Genomic DNA, 19,528 nt, shown 5'->3' with positions numbered 1-19,528 from the left:
ATCCATTCCTTAGCCTGGTGTTTGGGGCCCTCCACAAATCTGACTCTAACCTACCTTTCCACCTTGATTTCATATCCCAACTGGCCTACTTGCTCTTCCCCAGATTCAACACTCCATCTTCTGCCTCCATGCGTTTGTATAAACTATCCCGTGTCTAGAATATACTCCCCGCTCATTTCTGCGTCTCTGAATCCTCCTCTTCCTTAAAGACTCAGCTCCAATGCCACCTGCTCACCATCCCTGACCCTCTCCACCCACCCTGGTTGCCAGTATTCTCTCCGTCCTTAAATTTCTGCGTATTGTAAGTGTGCCATATCCCCCAAGACAAATGTCAGCTTATTGAGGGTAGGGACTGTCTTTGACTTTGTCTTTATACCCCCAGCTTTCTGGCACAGTGCCTTTCGCATAGTAGATACTTACCAAAGGCTGACTGAGCTGAACGGACCCAACCTCATTGTGGCAGAGTATGTGTGGCAGAGTATGATTACTTGGGCTGCTTTCCCTGGTCTGTGTCTCTAGTTCCCTGGGGGAAGTCTCATGCATGGATTGTACCATAAACTTCCTTAGGTCTTGGGTACCTTTAGTGTCTTCCTGTTGCCTCCAGGATAAAATGTGCACTCTTTAATCTGGCATTTAAGGCCTTCTGCAACCTAGATTTTCCAGACTTTTTTCACAGTGGTCCTCTCATACATACTCTGGTTGCCTTCTCTCCCAACTTAGTGCATTTATACAAGCCACATCCCTCCTCCCCGCCACCAATGACTCTCTCTCTCTCTCTCTCTCTCTCTCTCTCTCTCTCTCTCTCTCTCTCTCTTTCTCTCTCTCTCTCTCTCTTCATCTCTGCCTGTTGAAATCTCTTTTTCTTCCAAGGTGCCGCCCCTTCCATGAAGCATTCCTTCATCCCTTCCTCTCTTCTCCCTTCTTCTCAAAGCTGAACTGAAATGATCTCTTCCCCTACACATTTCCCTAGGGCTCTTTATCAGAGCTCTTTATCAATGACGTGTTTGTTGTTGTTGACTCATTTCAGTCCTGTCTGACTCTTTGTGACTCCATTCATTTGGGGTTTTCTTTGGCAAAGATACTGGAGGGATTCGCTTTTTCCTTCTCCAAATAATTTTATAGGTGAGGAAACCGAGGCAGACAGGGTTAGGCGATTTGCCCAGGGTCACACAGCTAGTCAGTATCTGAGGCCAGATTTGAACTTGGGTCCTCCTGACTACAGGGTCAGTGCCTCTATGCACTGTGCCATGTAGCTGACCCTCAATGACATGCTACCTTGTACTATTTGTGTTTACACCATCTCCTCTGAGAAGACTGTTAACTCCTAGGCTGATGCCTAGGAGTTAGGATCTGCTTCATCTCTATCTTTTGATCTCCAGTATTAACACTTTAGGGGAAAGGCTGATTGTTAAATCTTCAGCGTGAGCATTTTTACCTCAGAAATTGGCAAATGCCACAAATGATTTATTCTGTTGATTTCTAGAACTAAGAAAGGAATGGATAAAATGTCCAATGAAAAGTTAACTTGAGTGTGTCACGTGTACATTTTTTTTTCAGACAGGCAGTTGTTAAACATTGACTACCAGTATAATACCCCTGCCTTAGACAATTACTTGGAGCATCGAGGGGTTAAGTAATTTGTCTGCCTGTGATCACACAGCCAGTATGTGTCAGAAGTAAGACCTGAACCCAGTTCTCCTAGGCTCCTAGGCTCCCAGGTGCCCCTATGCCCACTCCCCAACACTGCCTCTCAAAGGTCCTAGTATATAGTGAGTGGGTAGTTAATAAATGCTTTCTGAACTGAACTGATGAATGTCCTAAGCTTCCCTGATAACACCCTCCAGCATCTTTGTAGCACTGTCCCAGGACTGTGGTGTTGTATGGTGGAGGATCCCCTAGCTCCAGGAAGGCCACATTGTAGACATCAAATAAATATTTGATGAATTGAATTCAATTAATTGAACTGAATTACTAAAAGTCCCAAGGATCTCAGGGCAGCTCGGAGAGCCTTGGAGTTAGTTCCACACAAGCTCAGGCTCTCCAGAGAGATGGGCACTACCTGCTTGCTAGGATGAAACGTCTTTGTCTCCATGCCCGATCTATTGCCTAGTTATTTTTCTAATGCAGGATAATTGGATTGTAGAAGATGACAAATTGCTTGTTTCAGCTGTTGGGTTTCTGGAGAATTCTGCGTTCTAAACTGATTAGCCCATTTCAGCCATCTTCCGTCAGACTAATGAGCAGACCACTAAAAAAAAAATCGCCGTGCTCTTGGCCTGCCTTTTAATCACCTGCTGCTCCTAAGAGAAAGAGAAAGGGATGAGAGAAGGGGGAGGGTGTGAGGGGTGGCATCCATCTGGAGATCCCAGCTCCAGATTGAGAGGAGGGAGAAAAGAAGGGCCTTCACCCTACCCCAACTTGGGATGGCCTGCCTAATACCCATTCATGGTATTAGTCATTCACAAAGAGGGAAAAGTCACAGGCCTAGGATTCTCACCACTTTTGGCCTTACAGATAATACTTGGGATTCTCCCTGTACACAGAGATGTCCATTGGCCCCAGGGCATGAGACCCAGAAGAGAAATGAGGAGGAGGAAGAGAAAGGCAGAACAATCTGAGCCCAGCACTCTACAGATATAAAAAGACCTCCTCACGTATATCCCAAGCACAGGGTCCCAGAGGCCAGAGGACCACTGCACACCCCATATCTGTAGATACACAGAAGCAAGAAGGCCCCTGCCCCCCCCCACATATATATCCATCCATGGCCCTGGCTCCAGGTTTCTTTATCCATGGCACCTTTCCCCAGGTGCTTGCACCTGCTCCTCCATCAAACCTGCTCTTGGCAAAGGCTGCTGTCATTTATCCATTAATGTGAATAAATGTCAGTTCCTATGTCCCCTCTCCCAGAGGTCTCTGTATTCCAAGCGTGAGCCTTCCCTAACCTAAGACTGCCACAGCCTTCTTTAAGGCCACTGCCAGACTAATCTAGCTGCTGTGCAGTATACCGAGACAGGGAGTCAGGGAAGGTATGAGGGGAAAGGTAGTTTGAATTTTCCCTCTACAACTATAGAGGGCCTTGAATGCCAGACTAAGGACTATAGACTTCATCCACTGGGCAATGGAAATTAATTAGAGATTTTTTTGAATAGGGGAATGATGTAATCCCAAATGCTTTAGGAAAATCGGTGTGGCAGAATATGAAGGCTAGATCTCATAGGACATCAATTGGAGCTAGGGAGGCCAGTTAGGAGGCTACTACAATAGTCCACATGAGAGATGATGAGGGCCTGATGTAGACGGGCCAAATGCAAAGGAGATTGCTGGGGCAGGCTCCAGAGGACTTGGCAACTGCATGGGAGGGCAGAGGAGAGGAGAGGGAGCTACAGGAAGACCAAGGGGGTTACTTAGTCAAACGCCTGCATTTTATAGAAGAGGACTCTGAGAAGGGGGGGGAAGCGGCTTGTCCAGGGTCACCCAAATGCTCAGAAGTCCAGCTGGAATTGACGCTCAGGTCCTGGAACTCCCAATCCAAGCACCTGAGGTCCAACAGACCAGAGGATGATGGCCCCAGCCCCAGAAACTGAAGCAAGTTGGGGAAGGGGAGGATGTGGGCAGCTCAGAGAGAGGGAGTGTGTGTGTGTGTGTGTGTGTGTGTGTGTGTGTGTGTGTGTGTGTGTGTGTGTGTGTGTGTGTGTGAGAGAGAGAGAGAGAGAGAGAGAGAGAGAGAGAGAGAGAGAGAGAGAGAGAGAGAGAGAGAGAGGGAGAGACAGGGAGAGACACCATTGTCTTCAGGGTCAAATCCATGGTGACCTCCTGCTACCAGGCTCATGCTCTGCCCTCCAATGAAGGCTCCCCTGACCTACCTGCCACTTTATGCCGGGGAACCTGGCTTAGCCTTTTCTAAACACTGGCAATCTGTGAAGAGAGAATACTTCCATCTGGGAAGATATTTTCCCTTGGTAACCAAGATAGAAAAGAGCTTGGAAAGAGGGGGGGAAGGGAAGAAGAGAGAGAGGATGTGAGTGTGTGTGTGTGGCTTGCAGAGCAGCAATCTCTCTCCCCCCCCCTCCCACTATGGCTGTCCTCACTCTCTCAGCTAAGATCCCTTTTCTCCTATTTTACTGAAAAACTTGAGGCCATCCCCCCTCCGCTTCCTCCTCCTCCTCCTCTCCCAACACCTAGATGCCTCCTACCACCATCTCTTCCTTCACCCCTGTGTGACATGAAGAGGCGGCCCTTCTCCTAGCTGAGACAAACATCACGCATACATCATCCCATTCTACCCTGTCTCCTCCTGCCGATTGCCCCCTCCCTCATCTCCACTCCCTCCCTTAGTGCTTCCCTGCTGCCTGAAAACACGCTCGTGTCTCTCCCATCCTCCAAAATCCCTTCTGTCAAAACATCTTTCTCAGTTTCCTCTGCTGGCTCTTTGTCCAGGATTCTGTCCTATGCCTTCTTCTTGGATTTCATCTGGTGATCTCATCCGTTCCCATGGATTTAATTATCATCCTATGCTGATAATTCTCAAATCTATTCATCCAGCCCTCACCTCTCTGCTGACCTCCAGTCTTGCATCTCTAACGGCCTTTTAGATCTCTCTCTCTCTCTCTCTCTCTCTCTCTCTCTCTCTCTCTCTCTCTCTCTCTCTCTGTCTCTCTCGTTTGCAGGGCAGTGAGGGTTAAGTGACTTGCCCAGGGTCACACAGCTAGTAAGTGTCAAGTGTCTGAGGCTAGATTTGAACTCGGATCCTCCTGAATCCAGGGCTGGTGCTTTATCCACTGTGCCACCTAGTTGCTCCCCTTTTAGACATCTCAAATTGAAACTCAACACATCCCAAACCAAACATTATTTCCCCCCTAAGTCTTCCCTTGCCTCCTAAATATTCCCTGCTTCCAAACTTCCCTTTTGCTGTAGAGGGCACCACCAGCCTCCCAACCTAGGAATCATCCTGGATTCCTCACCATCTCTCACCATTCCCCGCTGCCCCCACATCCAGTCTGTTGCCTTTGTCACATTGCTCGTAGATGCTGCCTTCTCTCTTCTGATACTGCTGCCACCCTGATGTCCTCATCATCTCACAGCTGGATTATTGCAGTAGTCTGTCTGTATGGATCCCTGCCTCAAGTCTCTCCCTGGTCCAATTCATCTTCCTAAAGCAGGGATCGAATCATGTCACCCTCCTAGTCAATAAACTCCAGTGGCTCTGTATCACTTCTGAGATCAAGTATAAAACCGGTTTGGCATTCAAAGCCCTGCACAAGCTGGCCCCCTCCTGCTTTTGAAGGCTTCTTACACCTCACTTTTCTTCCCCATCTCCCCATTCCGTGTACTCTTTAGTCCAGTGACACTGGCCTTGCCATTCTGAAAACAAGTCACCCCATCTCTCAGCTTGGTAATTGTCTCTGGCTGTCCTCTGTGCCTGGAATACTGTCTCATCTCATCTCTACCTCAAGTCCCAGCTGAAGTCTTGCCTTCTGGGAGAAGCCTTTCCTGATTCCTCTTCATTCTAGTGCCCTCCCTTTAGTGGCTCGCTCCAATTTCTCCTGTATATGGCTTGTTTGTATATAGTTGCATGGCGTCTCCCCTACCAGACTGGGAGCTCCTGGAGATCAGAGTCTATTTTTGCCTTTCTTTGTATCCCCAGCATATAGTATGCACTTAATAATTGGCTTATTGATTTATGACTGGCAGCTGAAGAATATGGCATCAGTATCAACAAAGGGCTAGTTTGGATAGATCCTCTATAAGCAGGTGTCCTTGGCCCTTTTTTAAAGAAATGATCGATTCCTGGGGGTAGCTAGGCGGCACAATGGACAAAGCACTGGCCCTGGATTCAGGAGGACCTGAGTTCAAATCCGGCCTCAGACACTTGACACTTACTAGATGTGTGACCCTGGGCAAGTCACTCAACCCTCATTGCCCCACAGAACAAACAAACAAACAAAACACGCATCGTAGACATCATGTGGTCCAACATCTTCATTCTACAATGGAGGATAGTGACTTCCTAGGAAGTGGCAGAGCCAGAACTCATTCCCAATCCAATGACTTTCCATCGTATTCTGCTTCCAGAGAAGGCATCAGGGCAGTGTTTTCAGCCTGAGTCTTTTGCTTCTCTCTTTTTACAAACAGTGTACGTACATACACAGCATGAGATGTACAGGCATCCATTTCCTTAAATGTGTGATCAGATTCACTTTGGAAATCCAACTGGGCCAGGATTGTTTGCTCTGGGAGTTGATTTACAGCTTATTTAATTAATTTCTCCTCCTGAGATGGAGGATTTTAGATTCTCTATTTCCTGTTTTGTTAATTGAGTGGTTTTTTGGGGCTACCTATGTATCCATTTCATCTTTTCAGTTTTCTTAGTATGTAATTAGGTGTAGTCGTTTCTGATCATTTTCCTTTCTATTCATTGTAAATTCCCCCATCTAGTTGTGTGGTTTTTTTTAATTTTAGTAATTCAATTTTCCTTTCTCTCTTTTAAATCAAGTTAGCTAATGGTTTATTGATTTTGTTGGTCTTTCCCAGAAACTAGCTCTTTGCTTTATAAGTTAAGTTAGCTTTTTGTTTTAAATTTGTTCCCTTGATATTCACCATTACCATTTTGGTGAGATTTGAAGGGCTATTAGTTTTGACTTCTGCTTCTTCCAGTTGCATGCTTAATTCAACAGTACAGCATAAGCAGGTAGACACAGGCAGCCTTGGAGTCAAGAAGACCTGGGTTTGAATCTTGCCTGGGATACATACTGGCTGAACGCCACTGATCGGCAACAATCAGTTTAATCTTTACTCCCCACACACATTATCTCTAGAGAGAGAAATCTATCTATGGACTTACTGCCCAGAGCAATTACTTAACACTATGTTACAGACGGGTTGTCAACCTTTATTGGGGGAGGGAGTTCCCCACTGGGAATTCTCCATGCAGATGAAATCAGAGGTCAGGATTGTTTTAAAAATGGCTTGTTCGTTAGTCCTCTTTCTCTTTTGTTAATAGAAGTGTTCAAAGGTGATAATAATGGCATTTATGTAGCAATTTGATGTTTGTAAAGTGTTGTATATATATGTATACACACATATATGTTATCCCATTTGAGGTATAATTTTTTTCTCTAAGGATCACTTTAGCTGCATCCCATCAAATATGATGTGTTGTCTATGTACTGGCTCTTTCACCAGTCCTTACAAACATGCCCAGGGGAAGCTAGGTGGCATAGAGGATAGGACATTGGCCCTGAAGTCAGGAGGACCTGAGTTCAAGTCTGACCTCAGACACTTACTGTGTGATGTTGGGCAAGTCACTTAACCCCGATTACCTTAACTATCCAGAGCCATCTCCAGTCATCCTGCTCTATATTTTGCCACTAGACCCAGATATTTCTGGAGGAGAGAGTGAAGCTGGTGACTTTGCACAGCCCTCCCTCATTTAAATCCGATTTACTGCAGGTCAGGACAGCACCTCCTGATGTCTGAGAATGAAGGACAAAAAACCCAACATCAACAAGTATACCCAGGTTTTCTCATCTCAAAGGGAAAAAACACCACCTCACTTGGCCCTATCATCCATTTGAGCTATTGCCCTATCCCTCTCCTCTCTTTTATTGCCAGACTTTTAGAAAGAATTGCTTCCACTCATTGGCTTCACTCCCTCAGCTCGCACTCATTCCCCAGCCCTTGTAACCTGGCCTCTGACTCGAGTATTCTACTGAAATTGTTCTTGCTAAAGGTACTGGGGAATTCTTAACTGCCAGATCCCATGTACTTGGCTTGGTCTCTAGCCTTCTTGCTCTGTATGTGGCTTTGGACACTGTCCACTAGCCCCTGACCTCTTTCCTCTTGGCTTTCAGGACACTACTCTTTCCTGGTTCACCTCCTTGCTATGAGACTTCTCTTTCTCATTTTCCTTTATCGTGTCTATCTTCTACTTCCTAACCTTGAGGGACATCCAGAGGCTCCATGCTGGGCTCTAGGATTTGTTCTCTGGCTAGGTGATCTCATCTATTCTGTAGATTCGCTTGTCATTTCTATGGATGTGATTCCCAAATCTATTTATGCAGCCCTAGTCTCTCTTCTGAATCCAAGTTCGGGAATCACCAACTGCCTATTGGACAATGTCCCATTGACACCTCAAAGTTAGCACGTCTGAAATGGAACTCCTTGAACATAACTGTCCTTAACCTCCTTAAATTACCTTGAATTTACTCATTTGTATGTGTTATATTCCCCTCTCCCCATAAAGTATAAGTTCCATGAAGGCAGGGCCTGTTTTATTTTGTTCTTTGTAACTTCAGCACCAAGAACAGTGCCTTACACAGACTTAACATTTGCTGAACCTGAAATCTCTTCACAGTTATGTAGCCTCACCAGAGCATATGATATTTTAAAAAGATAGTGTTTTGATGAAAAAACAAAAGATAGCCATCCAAACAGATTCCTCCAAAATGAGTTTTTGGGGCAGAGAACAGCTTGAGATCATTGAAAGGGTTTTGTAATTTCCCAAAGCCCATCCTGGGTCTGATTCATTATCTGTCTGTCTGCAGATGATATATGTGCTGGTGGACCAGCACAATGGCCTGTCCATCAAGTGCATAATATTGTCTGGGCAAAAGGCCTTTCCCATCAACCCTTTTTCCCTATGGCCATGGGTCTTGAGCAGGAGGGTCTGGAGGGCCAAATGTAATCCACAGTGCCATCCACATGTGGTTGGCATCTCTATTAATGAGGGATCTCTCATCTCTTAGGGCTTTTTGCAGAACATTGTCCAGGGCAGCAACAAAGCCCTTTTTCTTTTCAATATGGTGGCAAATCGGTGGTTATGGTTAATTGGTTTTATTGAACAGGTCAGGCCTTTGCCTGATTTGAGGGAACCAAATAGTTGTTCCTGGGGCAGGTAAACTGAGCCCTGGTCCCTGTGTCCCTCTTCCCTCTGGGGCCATGTGAGGTCTATTTTGGATGCTAATACAGGACAGAGCCTGTGAATTGGTATGTCTTATTCTGGCCAGGATTCAGCCTTCCTCTTTGACAGGAGACATGATTTCATAGCATCATAAGAACATAAATTTAGAACTGGGAGGCGTCTGAGAGGTTACTGAGTCCAACCTACTCATTTTACAAATGAGGGAACAGCTCGAGGGGTTAACTCAGCTGCCCAGGGTCACCCAACTAGTTGTGGAATAAAGTCTATGAAGTGGGATTTAAAGTCATCTTACTGGCTTCCAAGGCCTGCTCTAATAATAATAGCATAGAATAATAACCTCCTGTTTCAGCATCTCTCATTCTAACAACAATAACAATAAATAATAACCTCTTATTTCAGTACCTCTCATTCTAATGATAATGATGATAATCACAATAACCTCACATTCTAATAAATATTAATAAATAATAACCCATTTTATCACCTCTAATAATAACAACTTCCTATTTCAGCACTTCTCATTCTCATGATAATGATAACAATAATAACAATAACCTCACATTTCTGCACTTCTCATTCTAATAATAATAAATAATAACCAATTTCAGAACCTCTCATTCTAATAATATTCATAATAATGCCATATCTCTCTAGCACTTTTAGGTTTGCAAAACAATCTAAGTAATCTGTGGCACTGAGCAGGATTGGAACCCCGGTCTCCCAGCCTGAAATCCAAAGCTCTTTTTCACATTCCTCCATACTGCTTCTTCAGACGGCTAGCTAACTGTTAAGCTGCTAAACGAGGAACTGATACTTAAAAGACCCCAGGTGACCAGATGGGTCTTTCTATCTTCTCTGGACAGTGGTTTTCCAATAAATTATGGAGAACACGTCCACTGCAGTCAAAGTAAGCCAGAAAAAAATGAGCTTCTCCCCAGAGCTTTCAAATTTGGCATGTCTGCTCCCACTTAATTTGGTTACAAAGTGATTACAAATGAGACATTGATCTTTAAAGACGATGACTGAGCCTTTCAAGGGTTGTTGTCACATCATTAGTAGGACCGTGCGCTACAGTGACATGGGCACTAGATGGGGAGTCAAGAGACCTGGGTTTAAGTTGCTTCTGACACTAACTAGCCTTAGGTACGTTTGTTTCCTCTCTCTGAGGTTTCAGTTTCCTCATCTTTAAAGGAAGGGGAAGGGAGCTGGATTGAATAATCTCTAGAATATCTTTCACTTCCACCATTTTTTAAAAATCAGGTATGATTTTCTAATGCGTTACATGTACAGGTAAGTACCCAAATATTTATCGAATGAAAAATGTGCATTTCTGGAGCTCATTATAGTTGATGAAGTACTTCATAACAACCCTGTACGACTGCAGTTTTCCATCCTTTCTCTCTCCCTGAGACTCACAGCAATGGCCATATGTCTGGTAATCTTGAGTCATTGAAGCCACTAGCTCCAAGTCCGATGCTGTTTCTAGGATTTTAGATTCCAGTCCTCCTGGATGTGAAATCATGAAGTTCCTTGCCTATTGTGCTGAGAGAAAGGCTAGAGACACAGCCCCTCGCTGATAGGTGTTTTCATTTTGCACAGACCCTAAGCTCTCACCTCCCCATAGGATGGAGTTGAGAGTATATTCTCTTTGTCTGGTTCCCATAAGCCCCCAAACTGCCTATGGTTAAGAAATCAAGAGACAAATTGTGTTCTTTTCTTTCCAGTCACACTGAGGGGATGGGCACATTCCTAGCATGAGGCAGAGACAGACAATTAAATTCAATTTTGAAAATACTGGCATCTCCTAGGTATAAGACAATCTCAGAGAATGACCAAGAGGTTAGTCTACTTGTTTGTTCCTTTTAAAACTTGTTCTCATAGTATGGGGAATATAGAGCATGGATTCTCCATTTCAGTAGTGGCACATTGGAGAGAGAGGTAAAAGAAAGCCTAAAGAGCATATAGCTTAATATTTCATTTTATAGTTGAGGAAACTGAAACCCAAGAGGGGGTATTTTTCCAAAGTTACATTTTAAGGTGCTAACCCATGATCTTCCTTTACAATTGAGGGCTAAGTGACTTGGCCAAGGTCACACAGCTAGTAGGTGTCAAGTGTCTGAAGCCGAATTTGAACTCAGGTCCTCCTGAATCCAGGGATGGTGCTTTATCCATTGCGCCACTTAGCTGCCCTTATATATTTTTTTTAATTTAATTTTTACCTCCAAATTTTCTTCCTCCCTCCACTTTGCATTGGTTCATATAAGTATTTCCAGATTTTTTGGAAACCATTCCCTTCATCAGGTCATCCTGACTACAAACCCAATGCCCTTTCCGACGTGCCATGCATTGTCCAACCTCTGGATGTCTTTCAGTATCTTAATTCTATCATTCAGCACATTCTTTTAATTTTCCTACAGCTTTATTATACATGCCAGTTACACCTACTTCCAAATCACTGATAAAAATGTTGAACAGGATAGGACCAGGTCACTAGAGAACATGACCCCTTTGGCAATCTGGAAAAGCCTATGGACTCTTCAGAATAACGTTTCTAAATGCATAAAATAAAATATATAAGGATTATAAAGGAAGCCAATGATGCAGCAATCCAGTTATCAATGTATTCTTTTTTTAAATTTTTGGTAGGGCAATGAGGGTTAAGTGACTTGCCCAGGGTCACACAGCTAGTAAGTGTCAAGTGTCTGAGGTCAGATTTGAACTCAGGTCCTCCTGACTCCAGGGCCGCTGTGCTCTATCCACTGTACCACCTAGCTGCCCCTCAATGTATTCTTTTTTTGTTTGGTTGGTTTTTTGCGGGGTAATGGGGGTTAAGTGACTTTCCCAGGGTCACACAGCTAGTAAGTGTCAAGTGTCTGAGACCGAATTTGAACTCAGGTCCTCCTGAATCCAAGGCCGGTGCTTTATCCACTGGGCCACCTAGCTGCCCCCCCCCCAGCGCCCCCAAAGACAAGTTCCCAAATTCCAGGTTAAGAACCATTGTCCTATAGCTTCTGTCATTCTTAGGGCACATTGACCAGAATCTTCCCCAGATTTAAGTATCTCCAAAGATCACTGGCAGTGGCACAGTAATCACATCTGAAAATTTGTCCATGTCCTAAAGATATAATTTATCTAGGCCTGATGACTTAAACTCATCAAGGCAAGCTTGGTGCTTGCTGACTCTCTCCCTTCTTATCTCGAGTTTCAGCTTCCTAGTAGCCATTTTTGTTCTGTTCTTCCTGGCTGGCAGTGATTAATGTTGGATGAGGAAAGGAAAGCTCAATGAGAGGTGAGTGCCTTGACTTTTTCTCTGCCTTCTGTTATCATCATGCCACCCTTGCAAAGCATTAGTTCTATTCTCTTTGATCCTCTTCTTTTCTCTAATATAGGTTTAAAACTCCCCTTTTTATGTCCTTAACATTCCTCACCAGCCTCTCCTCAGTCATTTTGAGTCTTAATGCTCCTGGCACTCTCTTTATAAGACCTTGCTTATTCTCTAGAATGACTTTAGTCTGATATTCCATTTGCTTTGGGCCTAGCTATTCAACTACTTTTCATTCCACCTATCTGGAATACCAGGCAGCCAGTGCTTCTCCATATTTTCCACAAGATCACAAGAGACTTTGCTGAATATCTTGTTTAAAATTAGATATGCTGTCTCCACATTCCCCTCATCTACCAGTCTGAAAAGAAAATGATGTTCTTATTGCATGACCTATTCTTAGCAAATCCATATTGACTCCTAGTAGTTACCACTTTCCCTTCTAAGTTCCACAAATCATCATTTTCCATATCTGTTCTAGAATATTACTCAGAATAGAGGATAGAGAATATTGTCTAGAATATACCTATTTTTTCCTTTGGAAAATTAAGGCAGGGGCAGCTAGGTGGTGCAGTGGATAAAGCGCCGGCTCTGGATTCAGGAGGAACTGAGTTCAAATCTGGCCTCAGACACTTGACACTAGCTGTGTGACCCTGGGCAAGTCACTTAACCCTCATTGCCCTGCATACACACACAAAAATGTCATCGGGAAATATTTTATAAAATAAATAAAAATACAGTAGAACATAGATAATGTTAATATGTGGTTTTCTAAGTCAATATGCTGCCTGAAGGGAACCTTATGTGCAGTTTAGTGGCTGGTTTCTATTTGAGTTTGTTATGCCATTGCCTTACAGCACTACTCCAACCAGGTCATCATTGGTAGGACAATCTCCTGCATCCTTCTGACAAACCCTGCTTGATTCTTCATTACACTTTACATCTCCTGCAGTTTTGAATCATTTGAGCTTGCCACAGTTCATGATTAGTCTCCATATAAACATATGTGTATTGCAATATTTTTGAGTCATCTTCATCTTTGTCATTTTTAATGAATATTCTATTACTATCAGCCCTCCTCTATGAGATTGAGTAAATCAATTATTAAGTAATCTACTATGCGCTAGCCATTGGGAAAGTAATATCCCTGCTAAAGGACTTTACATGGGAGAGACCACATGTACATGGATAGGCATATACAAAACCTAGGTCAGACAGAATATGACCTTACAAGGGAAGGCAGTAATAGCCAGTGGGCAGGGGGAAGCTGGGAAGGACCTCATGTTGAGTTTGGGCTATGTCCTGAAGGAAAATGAGGATTCCACGCTACAGATAAAGCAGAAATGTATTCTAGACATCACCGCCAGCTAATGAAAAGGACCTAGAGATGGAGCATTGTGTATTTGGAACAGAAAGTAGGACAGTGTGAACGAATGCATGGGAAAGAGTAATGATAACTATAAAAACAGGAAGGAGCCTGGTTTTGAAGAGATTTAAATGCTAAACCAAGGAATTTATATTTGGTCCTACAGGTAATGGGCAATGAGGCGGCACAGTGGATAGAGCCTTGTGCTTGTGATCAGAAAGACTCAGTCGTCATGAGTTCAAATCTGGTTTCAGACACTGATTAGCTGTACAATCCTGGGCAAGTCATTTCACCTTTTGCCTTGTTTTACTCACTTGTGAAAAGAACCGGGGGCAGCTAGGTGGCGCAGTGGATAGAGCACCGGCCCTGGAGTCAGGAGGACCTGAGTTCAAATCTGTTCTCAGACACTTGACACTTACTAGCTGTGTGACCCTGGGCAAGTCACTTAACCCCAATTGCCTCACACAAAAAAAAAAGAACTGGAGAAGGAAATGGCAAACTACTCTCAAAAGGGGTCATGAAGAGTCAGGCATGACTGAAATGACTGAACAACAACCCACAGGTAATAAGCAACAACTGGTCTTTATCAAATATGCACTTGGCATGGCCAGAGCTATGCTTTAGGAAAGTCATCTTAGTTGCTGTGTGAAAGATGGATTGTAACAGGGAGAGACTTGAGGCAGGAAGACCAAGTAGGAAGCCTTTGCAATAGGCTAGCGGGGAGAGATAGGGGTCTGAACTAGGATGGTCGCTCTTTGTGTAGCCAGGAGGAGGTTGATTCAGGGGACATTGTGGAGATAGGACAACATTTGGCAACTGATTGGATATGTGGGATAACATCCACTTGAGGATGACACTAAGGTTGTGAACCTGAGTGACTGTAAGGATGAGGGGACCTTTGACAGTATAACTGGGCTACTTTGCCAGTAGCAATAATCTCTTTTAATTGGCCGCATAGCCACGTTGTAATATACAACCTCTTCTTCCCCCGCCCCCCCACTTAGAGCCCAGATACTATGAAGGTCCCATTAATCCACAGCGTATACACCATGAACTAACTGAGCATGATGAAGGGCAACTTTCCTCTAACTCCTTTTACCCTGGGGCCCTGGGAAATGGGCTTGGAGTTTGGGTTCAGTTTTTTCTGTTCCATCTATACCTTTCGGTTCTAGGCACCAGTGGTAGAATCCACACTGCATCCAGGAGCTTGAGGTTCCAGGACAGATGTACATCCAGCCAGCTCAACAGGGAAGCCCTGAGAAGCCATGGTACCAGAGACCCCAGCTTAAGGTACGCCTTGGATTTGGAGGTTGGTGGGATTGTGCTGTAAAGGAACTGAGCTGAGCTATGCACCTAATCCCCTTACCCTCCCTAGAGGATGAGGTGGTACAGGGCAGATTATGTCCTCAGCTGTTGGGGAAAATGTTTGTATGTTTATTTTTGCTATGCTTTTGAAGTAAAAATTCCTTTGTAAAAGCTAATCCTACTGAGAAATGCTTATAGGGGACCCCTATAATTGGAGATTCCATTAGTGGGAGCTGGAGCCAATAGCAGAACCTAGACACTCTGAATCCCCTCAAGGGTACTGGAGAATGCTGGAAGAAGGGTGGGATATAATGTAACATATCTGGCTTTCAGGCAGTGGGAGCAAGAATAATCACTGTTAGAACAGTAATAAGGAAGTTTGGAATAAGAATAGGTTTGGAAGGAAAGATAATGAACCTTGTTTTGGACATGTAGACTTTGAGATGTTTATAGGACTTCCAACCTGACAAAAATATCATGAGGTGAGACTGGAATTTAAGAGAAACTAAGGTTAGCTATAGAAACCTGGGAGTCATCAGCATATTGATGATAACTGAACTCATAAAATCTGAAGTCTCCAAGTGAGAGAATATAGAGAGAAAAGAGGGTAAAGCACAGGGCAGAAACTTGGGGGCACTTACAGTTGTAGGTAGGACCCAGACTGAGGAAAGGACACTTGGAAGGAACAAAGAGGTAGGAGAACCAGGAAAAGAAAGTCACAAAAACCCAGAAAGGATGGTGTCTGGGAGTAAGCAGTTGCCAATGCCAGATGTCCAAGAGATCAAGGATAAGTATTGAGAAGAAGGCAGCTAATTGGACAGCTTAGAGACTTTCGAGAGAAAAGCTGCAGTTGTGTGATGAGGTTGAAAGCCACATTGTTTAGAAGTTTAGAAGAGAATGAGAGTAGAGGAATTCAAGGTGCAAAGTGTGGATGGCTTTTTTTCAAAGAATTGAGTTGAGAAATAGGGGGTTAATCAATCAATCCATCAATTAGTAGCTTTGGGGATGTACAGGTGTGGTGAGAATTTTCTAACGACAAGGGGAGACCTCAGTGTGCCTGTAGGCAGTCACTTTGGAAAGTCTTTTCCCATCTTGGCATCTCTAAAGAGGAGTAGGGCTAGAACCTCTGTGAGGTCTCTTCCAACTCACACATTCTGTGGCTTAAGGTCCCTCCAAGTTATGATAGTTTATGTTGGATGGTCCCTTCCAACCCTAACAGTACATATGTGGTCACAGGTCTTTTTAGCTCTGACATATCACATTTCATGTTCATATGATCTCATTCCCTTTAACTTCTGTCCATTGGTGATTTGGGGGATCTAATAGACAAGTCTTTTGCTATAAGCAGAAATGGCTTTAGGTGATGCCCAGTGAGCCTAATCAATAACAATTTCTCAAGTGTCTGCAATGGACTATGCTAGATGCTTCAGTTCAGTCATTTTTCAGTTATGTCTGGCTCTTTGTGACCCCATTTGGGGTTTTCTTGGCAAAGATCCTGGAGTGCTTCTCCTGGAGAAGGCTCCAGCTCATTTTACAGATGGGGAAATTGAAGCAAACTGGGTGAAATGACTTGTCCAGGGCCACACAGCTAGGAAGTATCTGAGGCCAGATTTGAACTCAGGAAGATGAGGCTTCCTGATTCCAGGCCCAGGGCTCTATCCACTGCTCCCGCCTAGCTGCCCCAAGCTGCTTAGTGGTTGGAGAGAAATATAAGGATAAGATGAAACAGTCTTGGTCATCAAAGAGCTTTGATGTATATGTGTATGTGTATGTGTATGTCTGTGATCCAGCCTGCCATTTCACTGGTATAGGCGATTTCTTCCCCATGAGGAAGCTGGTGGTGATGATCTGTATGTGCTCAGTAGTCTGAGAGGGTTGCCAAGGGTGATGAGCAGTTCCGGGCTTGGCCCAGGGCCCAGTATGTGTCACACTTAGAATGTGGATGCAGATTTTCCTGACTCCAAGGCCTATCTGCTAGGTAGAGCTGCTGGTTCATATACAAAATAAACATGAGATCATTTAGGGGATAGGGGGAGCAGAGCAGACCAGAAAAGGCCCATGGGTCCCTGCTCCAATAAGGCCCCTGAGTGGAACAAATTCCCAGAGGATTGAAATTGCCCTCTCCAACTCCCACCAAACCTGAAGGGGCAAAGTCCCCTGCTTTTGTCAGGCCCCACAGCCCACTAGGTTGGAGAGACCCTAGGCACATGACCCCAACTCACACCAAAGGGGTGAGTGGTGGACATATCCAGAACTTAGAGGTGGGAAGGCAGAAGGCCCCAACTCCAGTCAAACCTGAGTGAGCAAGTTGTTCTCAAGCCCCATTAGTTCCCACAAGAGAGGAGAGGGGAGGAGAGGAGAGAAGACAGGCTGGACTCTCTGTCAGATTCATTGGGCCCAAAGGTACCCCATTTCCTGTCCCAGGGCCCAAAAGTCCACAGGCCAAGAGGCCTCAACTCCTGCCAAGTGGGAGGTGGCAGGGCAGGAGGACTTGTAGACGCTGGTCCCCACATGCCCTGTCATGATTCACGGAGCAGAAAGTGAGAGAGATGGGAGGCTAAATAACCCTCTGCTTATGTGTCAGAGAGGCACCAGGTCAGATGGCCCCTGATCCTGTCGCCTGAGATCAGAGAGGTGGGAAGCTGACAGGCCCCAATGCCTACCAAGCAAAGGTCTGATATAAACCAAGCCAACCAGCCTCTCTTCCTATCAACTGGGGCTGTTTCAATGGTCCCCAACTTCTGCCAACCTCAGGGAGAGGTGGAAAACCAACTGACCCCAGATAGCATCAGGCACTGCGACAGGTCTAAGAAGACCCAGGAAAGGTCTGGAGTCGAGGGTCTAAGAGGCCCCAGGTCAACCAGCCCCAACTTCCTCCACAGGGGCAGGCCTTCCTTTGGAACCCCCTGCTATTCCCACTCCCCTCTTTTAGTCACCTTTGGGCAGGCAGCCTGAGCCTGCAGGCCTCTTTGTTCTAAGTGGAAGGATCAGGGGCCCCTGGAAAGAGTTTAGCATTGAACCTAGGACTTGCTACCTGGTGGGGTTCAAGGCCTGACAGAAGCAGGGAGATACCACCCTTCAGATCTTATGGGTGTCAGGGTGGTTTTGCACCCATCTTCTAGGAATTCCAGTTCCTTGGGGCCTGATAGGCATCCACCTCCCCCCCAACCTTTTGCCAGAGCTGGGGCCCTCTGAAGGGGGACTCTGTGGGGCAAGAGAGCCAAGGGGGCTGATGGGAACGGGGGATAGTTGTCCTCCAGCCTCTCTGACCACAGCTCCCTGATATTCAGCAGAAACTGGGGAGTTGGGGCATCTCTGGCAGGGCTCTGACAGGCCATGATGCCTCTTGTGACAGAATCAAGGACCACCTCACTTCCTGCTTTGACCTCCTGCTGCGTCCTTCCCTCCTGCTTTGACAAGAATTTGGTTAAGAAGCTTTACCAATGTACTGGGGCCGGCATAAAGCAGAGTTCAGTCTGCTTCCACTTTGGCCCGCCCCCATGACTACACGTGGGATTGTCCAGCCTGGGACCTCTTACACCTAGTGGGGTGGGCCCATGGCCTGCATCCCTACCCAGAACTCCTAGAAACCTCAGGCCAGCAAAAGAGGGGTGGAGGTGAATCCTGGCAGGCCTCCAGCCCTGGGAGTTCCCAGAGGAGGAAGGCCACTAAGTCAGTGAGGGGCCAGGGGTATGTGCCCAAACTCCTGCCACTGGAGAGGGGGACACAGCAGGGGCTCTAAGAGGCCCCTGGTCTGGTCACCTGGAAGCCCAGATATGGCCACGGTCAGCAGCAGCTGGCTGCTCCATCAGGCCCACCCAACTTCCATCTAGCCTCAGAGCAAAAGGGATGAGAAGACAGAGGCCAGCTGGTGCCCTCATCCTTTCAGGCCCTGCAGCAGGGTGAAGAGGACTGAGGTCAGGTGTTCCATCTGGACTTCAAGGTCTTAGAGGCCCCAGAGCAGTCAAGCCCAACTCCCATCAGAGGGGCAGGCCTGCCTTTCTCTGGGACCCTCTGCCATGTCCCACCCAGGTTGACTGGACTTTCAGAGGGCAGGTTGGAGGCTGACTGGGGGTGGGGAGACTTTGCTCCTTCAGGTTTGATGGGCCAGGAGGAGGGGCCAGCGGTGCTCCAGCCTCAGGGATCCCCTGATGTACTCCACCCTTTTGGCCAAGAGTTCAAGTAGGCAAGCTGCCCTGCAGTCCCAAGGCTTGAATAGGGAGGGATAGGATCCTGGTTGGGTTTGGGGGAACTTTGCCCCTTCGGGTTTGGGGAGATTTAGGCCAGAGACAGATGCCAGCTAACCTCTGGGCCCCCTTGTTTTCTCCCCTCTGCTTTGGGTAGGAAATCCAGCAGACAAGGCCCCCTACCTGGTGGGCCGCTTCAGCTTTGATAAGAGTTGGGGCCTGCTGATTCCCTACCTCTCTGACCTCTGGTGACAGTATCCTTGGCCACATAGCCCCCTGCCTCTGGAAACCCCTGCCATGTGTCCACTTCCACTTCTTTTTGTGGGTTTTGGGCAAGCAGATTGGCCAGAGGCTTGGCGAACTTGGGGAGACATAGCCCCTGCAGATTTCATGGGAGTTTGGGCCTGGTGGCTTCCTACCCCTCC

At 45.8% G+C, this 19,528-nt stretch overlaps 1 protein-coding gene across 1 annotated transcript in view; it reads left to right on the top strand.

Moving 5' to 3' along the window:
• LOC122733555 (wiskott-Aldrich syndrome protein family member 3-like) overlaps positions 1-19,528 on the top strand; it is a 116,394-nt gene that overhangs the window by 21,987 nt on the left and 74,879 nt on the right. Inside the window, exon 4 of the mRNA XM_043974053.1 lies at positions 14,784-14,901. The gene's annotated coding sequence lies outside the window, so the exon portion shown is untranslated. The remainder of the gene's footprint in view (positions 1-14,783; positions 14,902-19,528) is intronic.

The sequence above is a fragment of the Dromiciops gliroides genome, chromosome X, assembly GCF_019393635.1.
Source record: "Dromiciops gliroides isolate mDroGli1 chromosome X, mDroGli1.pri, whole genome shotgun sequence".
Classification (NCBI taxonomy): Eukaryota; Metazoa; Chordata; class Mammalia; order Microbiotheria; family Microbiotheriidae; genus Dromiciops; species Dromiciops gliroides.
This window is presented reverse-complemented; position numbering and strand designations above follow the sequence as displayed.